The following is an 18,457-nucleotide window of genomic DNA, read 5'->3' as shown; positions in this document are numbered from 1 at the left end:
AACATCATGTAGTGTTGTCCCGAATGAACACTACTGTTATTTTACTAAGCGGAAATTCAAACCGTTTCCCAGATGACGTTTGACGGTTGCCCAATTAGCGAGATGAATGACCAAACTACCAAATAATACCTGCCATGAGTATAACCGCATTCACCACTGGGAGTATAATCAGTCTCATAGGAGAATACGTTCATTCATTCATTTTCTTTTTGGATTAGTCCCTTTATTAATCTGGGGTCGCCACAGCGGAATGAACCGCCAACTTATCCAGCATATGTGTTACGCAGCGGATGCCCTTCCAGCTGCAACCCATCACTGGGAAACATCCATACACACTCATACACTACAAACAATTTAGCCTACCCAATCCACCTGTACCACATGTTTTTAGACTGGGAGAAACTGGAGCACCCGGAGGAAACCCACGCGAACGCAGGGAGAACATGCAAACTCCACACAGAAACGCCAACTGACCCAGCCGAGGCTCGAACTAGCGACCTTCTTGCTGTGAGGCTACAGCACTACCCTCTGCACCACTGTGTCGCTCATAGGAGAATATTGCTTTCACAATCCAAAATAAATAAGGTAATTCAACATCAGTGCCCGAAAGCTCCACCGCTTCCACTACATGAGCAAAGCAGCGGCCACTGAGTGCATGAAGTGTTCATCATTCCACACTTCAACTGAACAGTTGAATGAGTGCATCATCCAGGTACTTAAAGTGCACTTATTCTTTTTAGAGTTTTCAGTGTGAACGCACTGTTTATAATATAAAATGGCGCAGAATAGTGCATAAGTATGCGATTTGGCATGCACCTTCAGTTTAATAATGGTTGTGTAGTTTACAAGATTATGCATAGTTTAGCTCCTTCCCTTCTATCTGATCTTTATCATTGTACATCTGTTGAAATAACTAACTTAGTTTCTGGATTCTATATGGAGTATAACAGCAAATTAAAGTGTGTGTATGTGAGTGTGGGAGAGTGACCTTTGCGCACTTAGCTTGATGTGTCTGGGAAAATCTAAATATGCATCTCAGCTCTCAGAACTACATGGAGTAAACAAAAACAAAGACTGTGTATTTATGCCAATGGTTTTACTAAACATTCACATGTCCAAGACTGTGATAAAAGGTAAAGAAAATCCAGTCCACAATTACTTTTTGTATTGAAAATATGTAATTTTGTTTGTGTTTTTTTCCACCAAATCAGTGGCATCAATTGTGAACTTGGAAATTTAAGAGTTAAAATCCTGTAACTTTCTAAACAATTTAGTAGTTTTGATCAGGACTGAGGTTGATTTAACAGATTTATTCAATATATATATATATATATATATATATATATATATATATATATATATATATATATATATATATATATATATATATATATATATATCTGATGCATTTTTACAGCAGTTAATTTCTGTGGATTTTTTCATCCCGAATTTGAACAGTGCACAAAGGTTAATAATTAACATTGTGAACACTAGGCTTTTTGATATTGTTGTGGTTGTTTTTTGTCATTCATTTAAGTATTGTTTTTAGTTTGAATTTGTATTTTTATTGGTATGGCCTTTAATATCTGGTTAAGAGAACACCAATAAAAAGTCTTTGGGCTAATTTGGGTACATTTACATTCTTGGGGAACGTTGATTAATGTACAGCCCCTTGTTGTGAAATAAATAAACACACAACATCATACACAAAATGAATTAAAAGTTATATTTGATCAACGAGAGCCTCCAAATTTGGATCGTTGACACGCTTCATCCCATTTTGTGTAGGATTTGAAACAGACAATAGTGTGCTCACAGAGTCGAGAGGAGACTTGGCTCTTAAGCGATGTGATCTGCATTGAGCTCCACTTCAGTTTGCCCTTTTTGGTCGCTAAGATGTTGAAGTACTCTTTAAGTAAGACCCTTAAGTAACAGACATCCGTGGGAGTAAATAGCAACCTTACTTTCTGTAGTGCTCCCGGTATACCTGAAAAATCAAAGAAACGGCTGATGTTAATGCCACATACGGATTTCTCATGTAATTTCAGTTGATTGGGGCTTCGACTATTTTGGGGGCACAAAAAAAGAATCCTGCACGTCACTGACAGAAAATAATCAACCCATCAGTTGTGATTTATTAGTAGGTTCTCGTTCAAAGCTTCCCGTTCATTGACGGAGCCAGACAAACAAACAATCCGACGGCTTGATTAAAAGACGAAGATGATATTGCGCATTTTTTTCCGCAAGCAGAATCCGGATGGGGTCTTCATACGGCTGTTAAATATATAATTCCTTCTGTAATCAAATTTTCAGTTGTCATATAATGACAGGTAATCAAGTGTATCCTTTTACATTTTAGATGGTTAGACAGACTGCTCTAACTACATTAAACCCTGCATAAAAAATGCATGATATTAATGTTTCTATTAAAAAAACTCTGCCCTCTCACAAATGATCGAGGACACCCACTGTTTATTTGTTTTTGGTGAGCTATAGATTGTTGCCTGGAGCGTTAAATAATTATGATTAGGGAGGGGTGGGATGTGAAAAGAAGAGGGTGGTGGTGGGGGGGGGGGGGGGGGGACCAAAAGTAATAGCATCAAGATCAGATAAATTAATTTGTAATGAAATGCACTCATTTTGCATGACAGCTGGCGAGACCCATTCAGAGGCCATTGAGATGGAAGCAAGCCTTGTGACAGCAGACAAAGAGGACTATCATCCGCAGCGTATGTGCCCCACTCTCACGAGACACCGGAGTGTGCAACTGACACGTCAACAAAAAGCTTGGAGAAGCGCATTGCTTGGATCAATTGCTGATGACCACAAAGCCGAGGACATGTGCTCAACTTTCAAACAGCCCTCTTGTAGTCCAATAGGACAAGAGCACTTATATAATGGTGAAGGTAATGGCCTTTCAGATGCATCACATGTTGCTGAGAAGTAGACGAAGATGTTTTTTTTTATGATGTAGTTTTAAGTTTTGTTGATGTTGTTGGAACCTTTGCTCATGTTGGTTATGCTTAAGGTTAGCTTTTTAAACTTTTAATGCTCTATCATCATTCATGTTATAGATTTGTCTAAAAAAGGTTGTGCTATAGTTAAGCAGTGGTCAGATTTTAAGATGGTCAATGAATGATGTGCTACAATTCCATAGGCCAGCACAATCTCATTTCATAGCTGTTTTGGGACTTGGTGAAACAAGCCTAATTAGTGCAGGGTGTCCGCAGGGTCTTAAAAGGTCTTTAAATATCAAAAACAAAATTTTAGGCCTTAAAAAGTCTTAAATTCGCTGAAACTTTGTGTTGTAAGTCTTAAATAATTTTAAACAGGACTTAATTTTCCCTTGTCCAAGTAAAGCAATCCAATCGGGCCGACATCCATCCAATCACTAACAATCCTTCTTAATAAAATCAGGGAACGAAAAACAATTACACAATTCCTCATGATAATAACAGAGCAATATATCGCTTTACGTTAGCTTCTATGCATGCAAAAACTTTACCGAAGTAAGGTGGAGTAGACTAGACATAATAATGAATTATAGATAGGCATGGAACTCAAGGTTTTATAACAGAAATGCATTAGGTTGCATAGAAGTTATACTCAGTTTGGAACAATTGCCAACAAATATATATATTTTTTGATTATTTATGTAATTACTACCTCAATAAATATACTTTTAACAATATTAAATTTGTCATTAAAAAAGAAAGTAATTTTTAAGGTTTAAAATAGTATATACAAATAGTTTTTTTTTTGTTTTGACACATTAAAGTGTCGCTTTTGTTGACAAGCAAAAAAAAAAAATCCATTGACCCAACTGGGCCATTATAAATAATCATTAGTGTTAAGCCATGTATAAGTCCAAAATTTCATCCATAATGGTCTCAAAAGGATCTTAAAAAGTCTTAGATTTGACTTGATGAAACCTGCGGAAACCCTGTAGTGGTGTATTTATATGATCTCCTTCATACATGTTCTTACAATCTGGTCATAGATGGAGTTGGGGGAGAACATACGTTTATAAGTAATACCGTTTTACTTTTAAATAAGCTTGAACAAGTTTATTAAAAAAACTTATCTAAATCCAAATGATATTGTTTTGCTGTGCTGATATAGTTGTGATGTGAACTTTACATTTCTTTATTGTTCTCATTCATGCTATAGCTATTGTCAGTAGTATAAGTCAGCTTCAGAGTAAATTTATAAAAGTGAAAAAAAAAATGTAACAAAGACAAATATTCACAATTATGAGAAATAAAGCCATATTGTAAAATATAAAGTAACATTTCGAGATATAAGGATATGTGTGAGACACATTGTACTATATAGTCACAATTGCAAGATGCTAAAATCTCAAATTTAAGTCTAATAAAAGGGAGACAACAATGCTTTAATTATCTGCCACTTTAAATGCTTAAGCTTTTTTAAAGCAGTATGTAATTTAATTGTGTGTATATATATATATATATATATATATATATATATATATATATATATATATATATATATATATATATTTTTTTTTTTTTTTTTTTTTAATCAGCAGGCAAAAAATATATATTATTATCCAGTTATCATTCATGGTGCAAAGATGCAATCATGAGATGTAGAACTATAAAGATAGCCATAACTATTATCATGTTAAAAGTAGACTGTAAGGTTTTATCATCTGCTGTTAGAAATAATCAGGTGCTTCATTTGTTTAACAGTTCTAATAAATCAGGCTTGTCAATGCATTTATTATTCAGCTAGCAAAACAAAAACTTCTTATTTCAGATTTAATTTTGGTAACACAAACTTATAGAAACTTCTCCAACATTCAGAGGTTTTGTTCAAATGTTTAACTGTGCAACTGAGTTCTCCATGTTCCCTGAACACCTTCTCCTCCTTTCAGCTTTCAGCCTTCTCCTGTCTGCACTTTCTTCAATTGACAGTCAGCTTTTACTTCAGCCCCAAGCCCCCTTTCCCGGTGAGTTTCAAAGTTCTTTTTACATTTTGTTTTTGTTTAACAATAGACTTTAAAAAATACAAAAAGTAGATTTTCTGATGCAATCACCACCATCTTTTGCTGTTTTAACAAGTTCAGTTGATTATTGACAATCATTCTATCATCCAACTAGCTTAAGACCAAACCCCTATAAATAGTCAAGCTTGTCCCTCCTCCATTATCTCTCGGCTTTCATGCATCTATCCACTACCCCAACTCCTCACTTTTAAAAGCGATCTCTACTTATAAGGGGGAGCCTTCTGAGATTGGGCAAGACACTGTGCTACCCCTGTGTATCTCTACTGACAAGAGGAATAACACAAGTTAGGTTGTCTTTCCAAGCTAAGAGACCTTTCCCTGGACAGCACACCATATATGCTTATTCTTTATTCAGTCATATATCTGCAAGTGTAAACATCTGAGCAGTGGCTCAGCCAGAGTGGTGTCCCACCTCAATATTTTATTTTCTGCTAGCAGTTCCTGATGCTGATTGACATCTTATTTGTCTAAAGAAGTTGTTGAGTTTTGGCGGCAACGCTCAAGCTATTTTCAAATCAATGACAAGCCAAGGAGAAGAGCATGGTTTCAAGTAAGACAAAAAATAATACATAATAATAATAATTATAATTATAATAATAATATTTTTTATTCCTTATGTATATTTTTTAGACATTTTATGTACAACTGTATATATTGTAAATTTTCTCTTTCTTAAAACTCTACTGTTTATTAACATTATATGTAAGGCACCTAGGGTCTGAGAGTAACGTAATTTTGATTCTCTATATGTCCTGTACATGTGGCTGAATGGACAATAAAGCTGACTTTGACTTTGATAATACTAATAATAATAATAATAATAAGTAATAATAAAAACATAATTTGAAATATGTTTTATAGTTTACTAGGTTTGTTTGCTGAGCAACATTTATTATCTGCTGTGTAAGTTAAGGCACCGACGACATCAGTTAACTTAATGAGATTAGAGAGATCAATTTGCTCTTTAGACAGTTAACGCTATGCTTCATCTGTGCTAGTGTTTCATGCACATTCCATGTATTTAATTTTTTTTATTAAATTTATGATGTTTAAATATTTTCCTAATATGGGGAGGTAATGTAAAGCTAGTTGTTTGTGAAATAAATTTGTTTGGAATGGAATAGCCAGCTCATATACTTTCTTCAGAAAAATGTTTTTTAGATCGGATGCTGATTTTAATGTGCAGGTATGATAATGTTTTTAATTAGGATAAATGTGTTTATAACAGGATCAGATATGATAATATTTTTGCACAGGGTCAATTAAACATGAAAAGAAAGGGCAAGATATCAGACTTCTTTATAAAGAAGCACAAAGCAGATCAGGTTCAAACATAACCTACCCTACCTTTTGCACTGGAACCCACTGCAGCTCCATACATGGGAAAGCCATGTTTCCATCCACCTATTTTAATGCTCATTTTGGATATGCGCATAAAAACGGTTGATGGAAATGCCAAGATGCGCATACATTTTAAAGATGGATAAAAAGGATATGCGCATAACTGAGTTGGATAAACTTTTTATTTGATAAGAAATGCTGCACATAAACTATGATGAAAACACTTTTACTGAACAAATTCCAGCATGCACAATAAAAAAAGTCATATTACTTTGTTATTAGAGATCATGTGATGATGAAAATGTGTTAGATAAATAATCCAGCAGGCTGAACACACTATAAAACATCGGAAATATTGTTTTGGTCATTCTAAAACGCCGTAACTGTTTTAGTATTAGGGTTGGTGTATTATTTATGACCTCTAGAATCAAGAGTGTGTGTGCTCTGCTTTGTTGCAGAATAGATTCTGACTGGCTGTCAATGTTTTTATTATTTATCAGTTGGAAAGATAAAAATAACCCCTTAAAGTAATTTCAGTAATCCGTTCTCAATCACAAACCCTTAGTGGACATTGTCATGTTTTACTTTGTTTGTTTCTCAAAGTGCTGGTAAGCTTACGTTTTATGAATCATTAAGGATCATTGGTTAAACTAAAAATCTTGTTTAATGTTCTACAAAACAAAAAGAAAACACCAATATCTTCAATAGGTTAAAGGTGAGTACATTACCAGTATTTTCCACCTTTTCATATCAGTTATGATGCAGTTATCCAGCAGTTCAAGCTGCAGTTAGAGATTTAGAAATGAGACAACATGTACAGGTTTTGTGCTAACGTGTACTAGCTGTGCCAACTACACTGAGCTCTCCATGTTCCCTGAACACCTTCTCCTCCTTTCACATCTGTCTGCACTTACAGCAATTGACAGTTAGCTTTTTTTTCCTTTAGCAGTGAGTTTCAAAGTTCCCTTTCAGGACACATTTGTGCCTGTTTCCTTTTCCGTTGACGATGGACTTGGAGAAAAACAAAAGGCTGGTTTTCTAATTGAATCACCACTATCATCTCCTCTTTATCCTTATTCTGTCAGCATCGAAGGCCTTCCTGTGTCCTCTCCGCTTACCCAAAACAGTAGACGCCTCACCATTTAGCCGCTTTGACGAGGCGGCCCTTCCTGGCCCATGCCCAGAAGAAAGGCCTTTCTCCTTAGCTCAGCATCAAACCGTAACCTTTCTCAAGTTTAATTACCTTAAGTAAGTTGGGAGCGGGCCGCTGTGCTGTCTCCCCGACTCATCCTTCCTCTGGCGCTGATGTGAAGTCCACATGTGTGCTGAGTCTCCCGCTGCCTGCTGCCACACGCTGCACGCTATGAAGCACTGATGACCCAAGCCCTCGCTCTCTCGGACGCTCTTACACACGCAAACACACACCCATGATAGCACACATTCACTGGGCAGAAGCATCTGTAGAAGTAGTTGACTGCTTGCTCTGCATTCTTGTATGCATTGGATTGTTCTTTTACACTCCAAACATTACTATTGCTGCTTGTTCAATCTGCTTATTTAAAATGAGCTCAAACAGTACAATTCTTGAGGGTTTGTTGTAACAACTTAATTGTTTTATGTTCAATCAACTTAAATTTTTAAAAATTAATGGTCCCATTTTATATTAAGTGGCCTTAACTAATATGTACTTATATAGGAATTAACAGTTTGTTACTTATTGTGTAAATACATGTATTTACTGTGTTCTTATGCTTGATTAAATACATGTATGTAATTACCTCTGTAATTAACTTTTTTTGTAGTTACATTTGTAAATACACTGTTGACCATCCCTTACACCTTAACCCACCCTTAAACCTACCCATACCACCAAACCCGTCCCTATCCCAACCTCAATCCCAACTCAAAAGCAGCACAAGTGTTCTCAAATGCATTATAAACACAGTAAGTACATTGTATTTGTTTATTTATTTTTTGGATGTAAGTACATAGTAGTTAAGGACACTTAACATAAAGTGGAACCAAATTAATAAGCTAACTTAATTGCTTCATGTTGTCAGAACACAAATCGATTGTGTAAAACCCAATTTTTTTACAGCGTTATTTTTCATGTTAACTATAGAAATTAAGTACAGATGTGTTTATTTGAAGGTATTTTATAATATTTGAATATTAGTACAATATGTCTCGTATGCACAATAAGTGCACTGAATCAAGTAGTTCATTAAAAGATTAGCACATGGCAAAAAAATGACGCTTAATGTAACACAAAGTGGATCGATTTTTTTATTCTATTTTAGGATAAGTAAAATCAAATCCAGTACCTACTTTGTTTAAAAAGTGTCCTTCAAAGTTTAAAAAACAATCTAAAGCGAACTTAGTTTATCTGTAGCTTCTTTACTGGAGGCCTTAGAGAGAATAAAATCAAAAAATTAAAATAAAACAAAACCTTGAAAACAATCCAGTATTAATATCTGGTATTATTATCAGTAATCTAGGGGCTGCAGATCGCTAACGGACTACAAATCCATCATTACATGGACTACAACATCCAGTCATGCACCGCTCACACGCACCTGTTCCTCATTCAATAGATTACACACACTCACGGCTGAAAGCTGCTCATGAACTGAGTACTAGTACTATTTTTCTGTCCTTATATTAGAAAAAGTGGATTCTGACATGCCCTGAATGCGTTTTGCACACTTTGCACATGGATCGTCAAAATAGAGCCCTTAGTTTATGATAATGGTCACTCTTTTCTTCAACAGTCGATTTTAAAGTTTGTAGTTTTCTTGTTTCTGGAAACGATGATTGTCACGTAAATACAGTATTCTACTGCTGAGTTGCCAATAGTCATATTAATACTTTAGTGTAAAAATACAAAATATCACCAGAAGTCTCACTGAGGTAATTGATATGTGTAAAAATGTGATATTTGAAATATACTGATTGTACATAAAAGAATAACTTGCATGCTCTGAAACTTACAGAATAGTTAATCATCATTCACAAGTTACAATGTCCAATTACTCTGAATAACCTTACGTAAACAGTTTCCTGAGCCATCCAATTACATTGATTCTTCTTTCCATTGCTCCACTTCTTAATCTTGCCTCCATTTCAATAGATCCTCCTCCAAATGCCTTTTTTTCTGACAATGAATTAAATTCTTCTTAGAGAAAAACTAAAATGGAGTAACTGTGGTAACTGCATGTACTGCCAATCACCCGCAATCAGCCTTTTTTTCTCTCCGTTGCTCTCGTTTCCTCATCGCTTGATGTGTGGAGATTAGGACCCTCTCCACAGGGAGCCGAGCGCCACTCAGGAGAAATGAGGGTCTGCTAGGAAGTTTTACCTCTCCTGTTTGGAAACTTCTCAGTTCGGGTTCCCTCAGCTTTCCCAGCATCCCCTTAAACACAGCTGAGTGGAGTCAACGCTCTGCTGATACACCAATACAGCTGTGGGATGTGCTGTGTTACATTATAATCAGCCGAATGCAATATGCTAAGGGAAAAAGGCTAAATTAGAATCACTTATTTCAAAGTCTTTAACCAAGGTCATCTCTTGATCACATCTGCAATTAAATGGCCAACTGGATCACCCAATGATGCACTGAAATCAAAGTTTGGTTGCTAATACACCAAAACCACAAACTATTGATCATGCTTACCACTTTAACAAATTAATAAACGTTCATCAATTTCCGTTTTCTGTATTTTTTATTATTATTTTTTTTTTTTGGTAATTGCTGTGAGATTTATAGAAAAAAATTTCAAATAGAAATTTGATTTTTGGCATATATGTTCAATGGACATACAGTTGAAGTCAGAATTATTACCCCCCCCTTTTTATATTTTTCCCTAATTTCTGTTTAACGGAGAGATGTTTTTTTTTTTCAGCATGTTTCTAAACATAATTTATTGACTCATTTCTGATAACTGATTTATTTTATCTTTGCCATGATGACAGTAAATAATATTTGACTAGATATTTTTCAAGACACTTCTATACAGCTTAAAGTGACATTTAAAGGCTTAACTAGGATAATTAGGTTAGCTAGGCAGGTTAGGGTAATTAGGCAAGTTATTGTATAACGATGGTTTGTTCTGTAGACAGTTGAAAAAAAAAAGTAGCTCAAAAGGGCTAATGATTTTGACCTTAAAATGTTTTTTAAAAAATTAAAAACTGCTTTTATTCTAGCCAAAAAAAATAAATAAATAAGACTAATAAAAAAATAAAAAAATTATATATATATATATATATATATATATATATATATATATATATATATATATATATATATATATATATATATATATATATATATATAGTCAGACATACTGTGAAAATTTCCTTGCTCTGTTAAACATCACTTGAGAAATATTATTAATATATATTTATATATTAATATGATATTTATATATTTACTCCAATGGCAATGGTTGAAAAAAAGTAAACAGACATGTATATATGTGGCATATATGACATTTTATATGTCACATCAGAATATGACCTTGTAATCCATATATGTAATTTGGTTGTATTTGCATGTATCAGATTTCAACAGGTTGTTTGCAATCACGTGGTTCTGGTGACGTGCGAAATTTAGATGGAGAGCAGGAAGTAAAAAATTAATGGTAGACATAGAGGAAAGTCTGTATTTTTGTGATTTAAACCATATTTTACAGAAGGTATAAATAGAAACTAATCACATATGTTGGGCATGATCCTTATATCGTGAAGAGAGAGACGAGTTTTCTACGGAACTAAAATATATTTGGCTGTCATTGAGGCGGTATACACTGTATAAGCTATATTATGTTACATAAAAAATACTATAGTAAGTACTACATAGTGTTTGGAAGCATCCTATAGATAATTACTTGAATTAAACCATCATAGTAATTATATTGTCGCAGTGGTATGACATGACTGTAGCAATAAACAAATTATTCAATAGGCTTCAGATTTGTACACTATTATCTACACCATCACAATGCAGCAGAGTTTACACTAACGTTACAGATTATCAGTTTACTATGCTACGGTATTCTGTAGCATTCATTAACAAAGAGTTGTACACGTTTTACACTTTACTATTTGGTTCTAAAACATGTTTATTATAAATTACTATAGTTTTCCCCCATGCGCTTATCTTCCAGACATCACAAAATAACAGATGAAAGCATACGAAAGCATGGACGCGTAGTCTACGTTATTATTTATTTATTTTTGCAAGGAGGGAAAAATTGCTCCATAATAATAACCTTCTAGTTTTGTCGTAAGGTTTGCATTTTATTTATGCTGTCGATAAACTTAACCAACAACAAACATTCACTGCTGTTGCACATCTCAATGTTAACATTACAGTTGTAATTGATTATTGCAAAACAAGATGGAGATTTCATTGCAGCGATTACATAGCAGGGTACGTCATTTATATTCTCCTAGATTTTGTATAAGTGTGTTGGTGTTTATATCTGATTGTTATATAACACACAAACATATTTATACACATAGCTAGGCCTGTATATCATCTTTATTGGTGCACGTTTACAAAAAAAGCTTGTACACATGGATGTAATGAAAAAAATGTTTATTACATGCCACCTTTTCTTCTGTTTTTCAGGCAGTTTGAACTTTATAAGCAAAAACATTTGGAAGTCTATAAAAGCTGTTCTGCATTTCTTATTTTGGCCAATTTAAACAATTTTAAACAACTTAAAACAGAAACATTTGGACATTCTGTTAGCGATTCCTATGTAGAAGAATCTCTTCCCGCCCTCCATCTGTATTTCGTGCGTCATCAATAATGTCATGTGAAAACAACCCGTATATTCTCTGTTCTTAAACATCAACAAATTCACATTTCAACTCTATTTACCACATTGCAAATGCTATGACAGGGCCTTTACATATATGTAAAAATAACATGAGTAGTACAAGAAAACAACTGATGGTATCATTGAAAACGGCTGAAGTACATATTACAATGTTATTTTCGTCATGTGCCAACAGTTCCATTTTTGTCTGTACCCAAATCTATGAAGGATTATTTAAGGTTCAAACAATGCTTTAATCAAAACCATTAACATTTTTTTAAAAACAAAATGAGCTAATCTCAATCTCATGACAGTACACAGGTTACTTTAGGAGCTGGCATTATCCCGGCATATAGTTTAATGGATCTAATTCACCATTAGCATGATATTTTCTTCAATGACTGCGACAAAAAAAGGACCTTTCAGCATCATTTCCTTTTGCATACCAAAAGTCATTCAAACCAGGGACCTTTAACCAGGAGCAACGTGCTATTCATGCTATTTTAATTACAATGTTAAACCATTATTTGTTTCAACACCTGGTTAAACCATTCAGGCTTGTTTAAATCCCCCTTTTTATCCCAGGTGTGTTGGAAAGGCTCAAAGGGGTGAATAGGTCTGCCACAACAGGGACATAATCAAGTCGGCTGAGCTGGCTGTTGAATGAGCTTCTGGGACGAGTTCAGATGCTCCACACTCTAGTTCTCGGAGAAAGAGTGCAAGGTGGATTATGCTTGAAAAGAGGATTTAGTCAAGGATGTACCCTCAACGTTTTTTTCTCCCGTCTTTCTCTTTCTCGTAGTGGTAAGCATCATGAATGGCACCTTTTCTCCTCCGGAGCAGTATTAGGAAACTCAATTGCTAGCTTAAAAGCTATCGCCTTTGTTGTGCATTTCTCTGCATATATTTGTGTTGCAGTTTGGCTGATTGAAACCAAGAGGCCATGCTGTTTCCACACTGTGGATGGCCCTGCTTTTAGAAAACCTCTTCAAATAGGGGTTTCGCATCTTCTAAGCTTCTTTTCTCTTCCGTACCATCAGCTTCTTTGAAGTTGGGCTTGTACTTTGGCGATACAGCTTTGTCTCGCATGATGTTATTAGCAGGCCTATAGCTGAGAACTTGACCCCTGTGGAGTTGCAGTCGGAGTAGGACCAAGCCTACCTGGCTTAGGTGCTTGTTTCAGGATGTTCCCCTCTTAATTAGAGACGAGAATGGGACAACGTCATGTTATTCAAAACAGAAAACACGCAGAGAAAACACATTAGCGGCCTTGACGTATCTATTCACGCTAAGCTTTCATCGCTAAGTCAGGCGCCCTTTGTACGTCTTCTTTCACAACATAGACAAGGCCTACGCACAGTTCCTCTTAACGAATTAACGTCTGCTAATAACCCTTCAACAGCCTCTCGTAAATGGATTAAGCTCTTCTTTGCACTTTTTGAGCAAAATTTAATTAAGATTTAGATTGGGTTTTAGCATGTCTGGGCAGATCCATGCGGCATTCACCATGGTCTTCAATTTGGGACCAAAATAAGTTAAGCTGCTTCTGCAATAATTACCCCATCTACTTTTAAATGATGCCTAATTATGCTTCATCCCCATGTAATTTAATAAGCATCTTCAGGCAGCGCGTGCTAGAGAAGTCTATTTACATTTTAAAGGTCAGACGTTGTTTATTTTTGCTTTGAATAAGAGTTGCAATGTTGCACTAATACCCATAACGCGCCAAAGCTGGCACAACAATTTAGTCATAATGAAGAAAGCAGAGCCACCCAAGCCAAACTGTGTCTGTTGAACACATGGTAGCGCGTGCATTTAATGCGATATGTAATGAAACTTCCTCTTGCCCACTGATGAATTAATATTTGCTGTTATCCTCATGAAAACATGACCAAACTGACCACTTCCAGCAGGACTGAGACGTCAAACTGAGCATCTCTTAAAGACAACAGCGGAATAAAGGAATTAAACGTTTTCCCTCTCTCTATAGCACAAATAATATTTCTAGAAGATTTATGAGGCGCTAGAATTGTTGCAGCTTTCTTCTCCGGTGCTTCATTTAATTACCGCCTCGGAGAGCTAGTCTCCGAGAAGCTGACGAGACAATTGGAGGTGTCATCGTAATTATTTTAGAGGGCACATCGCAGAGCGTTTCATGCACTTGGATTTCCTACGCAGCTCTTGAACCGGCGGTACATAGTAAATGGGTTAAATCAGCAGGATTGATATAATATTTCCTTCACCTGGTGATGTGATTCAACCTCTGCCATCTTTAAAGTGAATCACAGATCTGCAGGGTTGCATTTGGATTAGATCTAGTACCACGCCATGAAATCTAAATCAAATAAAGTGGGAAGAGTTGAAAGTGCTGGTGCAAGAACGCTGGTGAACCAGTCCCCTTAAAGGTCACGTCGCACTCTGTCATCTGCAGCTAGTGTGGTTTCCCGCTTTTCCAAACCTACCGACCACTGTTGTTGAAAGCCGGCCAAGATACACAGCGCAGTGTGCCACGGAGAAGGCGATCCCTCTATCTCCTCCAGAGATCAAGGGGGGAGAGTTCCTGATGATCCGTTCCACACCAAACGGGCCAAGGAAAAGGGAGATTTAAAGACTATCAGACCAAACGCTGGAAGAAAGGAGGAAATGAAGTGGTTTCGATGTGGAGGCCTGCCCACAGCATGCCCTGCCCTGGAAATAAGCTTTGCAAAATGCATTCTGGGAAAATTGCCCGCCATGCTCTCTATTTACCGGGCCCTAGCCGCATTGAGGAACCCCTGCTGATAGCACTTTCCCAAATCTGTCCTGATGCTTCTGGTCTGTCGCTGTGTGCCCCAGGGCCTACGGTCTCTGGACGTGCACTGATCCCTCATTTGGGCTCGAAGCCAACTGAACCATGGAGACCTCTCGCCTCCACACTATCACACTGGCTAAAGCGGAACTCAGATTGACAGATCGCAGACCGTGGATGCTCCGGCCACCAGTCAACCATGATCAGCCTCTACCGGTTGTATCGCACTGCTGGCATGAATAGGGCAAGCCCCAAATTGCCATGTTATGGCAGCATGAGCCAAAACAAGAGGACAACATCGGATCAGTCTTTATTTCGCTCTTTTAATCCTGGTGGCTTTGAGTGTTGGGATTAGCCTTGACCATGGGGACACTTTTTATTTCCCAGAGGGCATATTATTGAGTATATTGAGACAGTCAATTAACTGAGTATTTCAGAACAGCAAATAAAATGACGACCATGCAGCTTTGCTTCAACTTTTTAAAGACAATACATTTTGTGCATTATTCTCATTTGCCAAGCTATAACTTGCTCCTTATAAGGAGGAAGGTCTTCTATTGGAGCTCTGTGGGCAAAGAGAGAGTGACAGAGAAAGGGGTCCCATTGCTCCCATTAATGTACACTGGCGAGTCCTTAGTGTCACCCATGAAATCAAGATGTTAGGGTGTGAAAAACAGGGGAGGGACCGAAAGTAATTGTCATTATTGTTAAGTTCTCATCATCCGCCCTCCATTTTAAGGATGCTTTTTGACTTTTAGCAGCAAACTGGTAACCACCGTACAAATGGGCCTCCTTCCAAATGTTCTCAAACTGCCGGGCGTTACCGTTTTGACATTGATTTGGAGTTTAGCTCATGGCATTGTCAATGAATCATTGTCAATGTCACAGATAACATAATTGATGGAAAAAAAATATGGAAAGGCTGCATTTAAAAAGCAAAAATTTAATAACAGAAAAAATATTAAACACAAATACAAAACAATTTATACACTCCAAATGTATAGTAATGTATAGTCACAATTAGTTACAATAAGAAACATGTTGAATTAAAAAGAAATATTAAAATATTATTTAATATTTTCTTTAAATATATATATATATATATATATATATATATATATATATATATATATATATATATATATATATATATGTATGTATGTATGTATGTATGTATGCATGTATGTATGTATGTATATATGTATGTATGTATGTATATATATATATATATATATATATATATATATATATATATATATATATATATATATATATATATATATATATATGTATGTATATATATATTTTTTTCATTAAAAAAATTCCATTTAGTCTATCAATTCGTAATCTATACCATCATTGATCAAGATTAACTTTAACATATACGGCCCTATCATACACCCGGTGAAATAAGGCGCAAAGTGTCTTTGCTTCGACATGTTATTTTCAGACCAGTGCAATAGTAATTGTCCCGTTTTCCGCCACGTTGTTTAAATAGCAAATCCATTTACGCCACTTTGTGGACTCATGGTTGTTCATTGTCTAGAAAAGAGATGTGTTGAGGCGCATTGTTGGCTCGTTGCTATCTTGAGAAACTAAAATAAACTGTTCAATTGACCAGCTGAAAGCAGGTCTCTCCCAGACGGAATCTGTGGACGTTTTTTGCTATTTCTGCTGGGAATTTTGGGAGTATCATAACTAAAACCTTAATATGTAAAAATAAAGAATAATATCTTTTTGACTTGTATTTAATGTTTAAAATGCAAATGCCATTAGATTCACTTTATTTGATAAACAAAGCAAGTCTCTCATATAATATAACTATTAAAAGACAGAAAATATTACTGTACAAACTGCTTTGTACATAAATTGGATGCACATTTTCATATTAGTCAATAATATTACTGAAATTAATTTATGGGTCCATCCATATTCATATGTCCTGGTCTCTTAGTAGCAGAAGTCATCATAGTTGGGTAAAATTAACAGTGAATGAGAGAGTACAACAAATATTTGTTTTCTTATAATCCCGTTTGCTGAAACAATAAAAAAAAAGTCCTGGTGTTATCAAGACTTTCAGAAAAAGGAAAAAAAAAATGTGTGAGGCTGATAACAGCAGCAAGGAGAGAGAATTACACCAAATTTACTCTCCTGCCTTATAGACGCTGCATTACAAACAATTTGTAGTCATTTTTTTTTTGTATTAGTTATAGTAGTTATGTTTGCAATTGCATTGTAATGAAGGAACTGAAAAACGTGTAACCACAGTTTTCTCGTAAACTAAAAAGTTCTGTAACATATTCATTATTTCTAGCTTTGCTCTTATACTATGCTCAAAATGTCAATACAATATTTTATCTGAGCCACTACCCATTGTTTTGTCATACCAAACGTCAAAATGCCTATAATTGTCTTTTGTTTTACACAATTATTATAAGGAGAAGCATTTAAGATATACTCAATATTTAAATAAAAAAACATAAGCATGAAAATGTACCCCGAGCATTAGCATTTCCACTGGGCCAAACAATGCATATTTCCCTCATGTCTGAAGCTCCTGCGGATCTCAGTTTATCCCATACTCCGTCAGTCCCAGTGAAGTCCCATCAGCTCCGGCAGACGAGAGGTCCTGGTGTGATGGAGACAGAGGCTTCGCCGTCTACAGTGGCTGGTCCTGTCTAGGATTCCTCATCAGCCTGTGTCACTGCATCCCAGTGGGAGAGGGGACTTACACCCAGGGCAAATCTGTAAACACCAATTTAATCTGCATGGAGAAAGTTACTGTCATCAGCAGTGACAGCAAAAGCCTCTGGGCCACACAGCCGCACAAAGAGTCACTCCCCCCCAATATTGCTGTCAAATCCCGACATTAAGCTATTATGGCCGTCAAGGAAGCTGCCATTGAGAGGCTTGTCTCTATCCAGCGTTGTCAGTGCGGCTTCCAGAGCGGCCAGTGCACGCATGCATGTGATTAAGACGGGCCTGGTAATTTAATGCTCTCCATTAATTGCCATCATATTGTTTTATGACCTCCAGCATGAGCTGATTGGCGAATCCTTCAATATCCGTACTCGCATACACTGTTTTGTATGCTATGTAATTATTTAAATGAGAAATGGTGATAGCTCTTACAGTGGTGGTTTCTGTTACGCAGAGGGGAAGGAGTGCGTGTTATTTGGTGGAACTGGCTTAATTGCATATATATATATATATATATATATATATATATATATATATATATATATATATATATATATATATATATATATATATATATATATATATATACTGTACATACCTGCACACACATATGTATATCCTTAGTCTGTGGTCTGCAATATTTCAGATGATGAATTAATGACCTCCTTTAGATTACACACATCACACAAACACATTACCACAATATTTCGATGGACTTCCTTTAGCTTCGAATAGCTCCATTTAATTATGCCTCTGCAATTTCACAACAGT

General features: G+C 35.8%; 1 protein-coding gene across 2 annotated transcripts in view; it reads left to right on the top strand.

The window, feature by feature from the left end:
- Positions 1 to 18,457, top strand: part of agtr1b (angiotensin II receptor, type 1b) — a 248,254-nt gene that overhangs the window by 127,686 nt on the left and 102,111 nt on the right. For both annotated transcript variants that reach the window (XM_087309069.1, XM_087309070.1), the window contains exons 2-3: positions 2,652 to 2,906; positions 4,901 to 4,975. The gene's annotated coding sequence lies outside the window, so the exon portion shown is untranslated. The remainder of the gene's footprint in view (positions 1 to 2,651; positions 2,907 to 4,900; positions 4,976 to 18,457) is intronic.

Source organism: Danio rerio, chromosome 24 (genome assembly GCF_052040795.2).
Source record: "Danio rerio strain M-AB ecotype USA chromosome 24, GRCz13ab, whole genome shotgun sequence".
Classification (NCBI taxonomy): Eukaryota; Metazoa; Chordata; class Actinopteri; order Cypriniformes; family Danionidae; genus Danio; species Danio rerio.
This window is presented reverse-complemented; position numbering and strand designations above follow the sequence as displayed.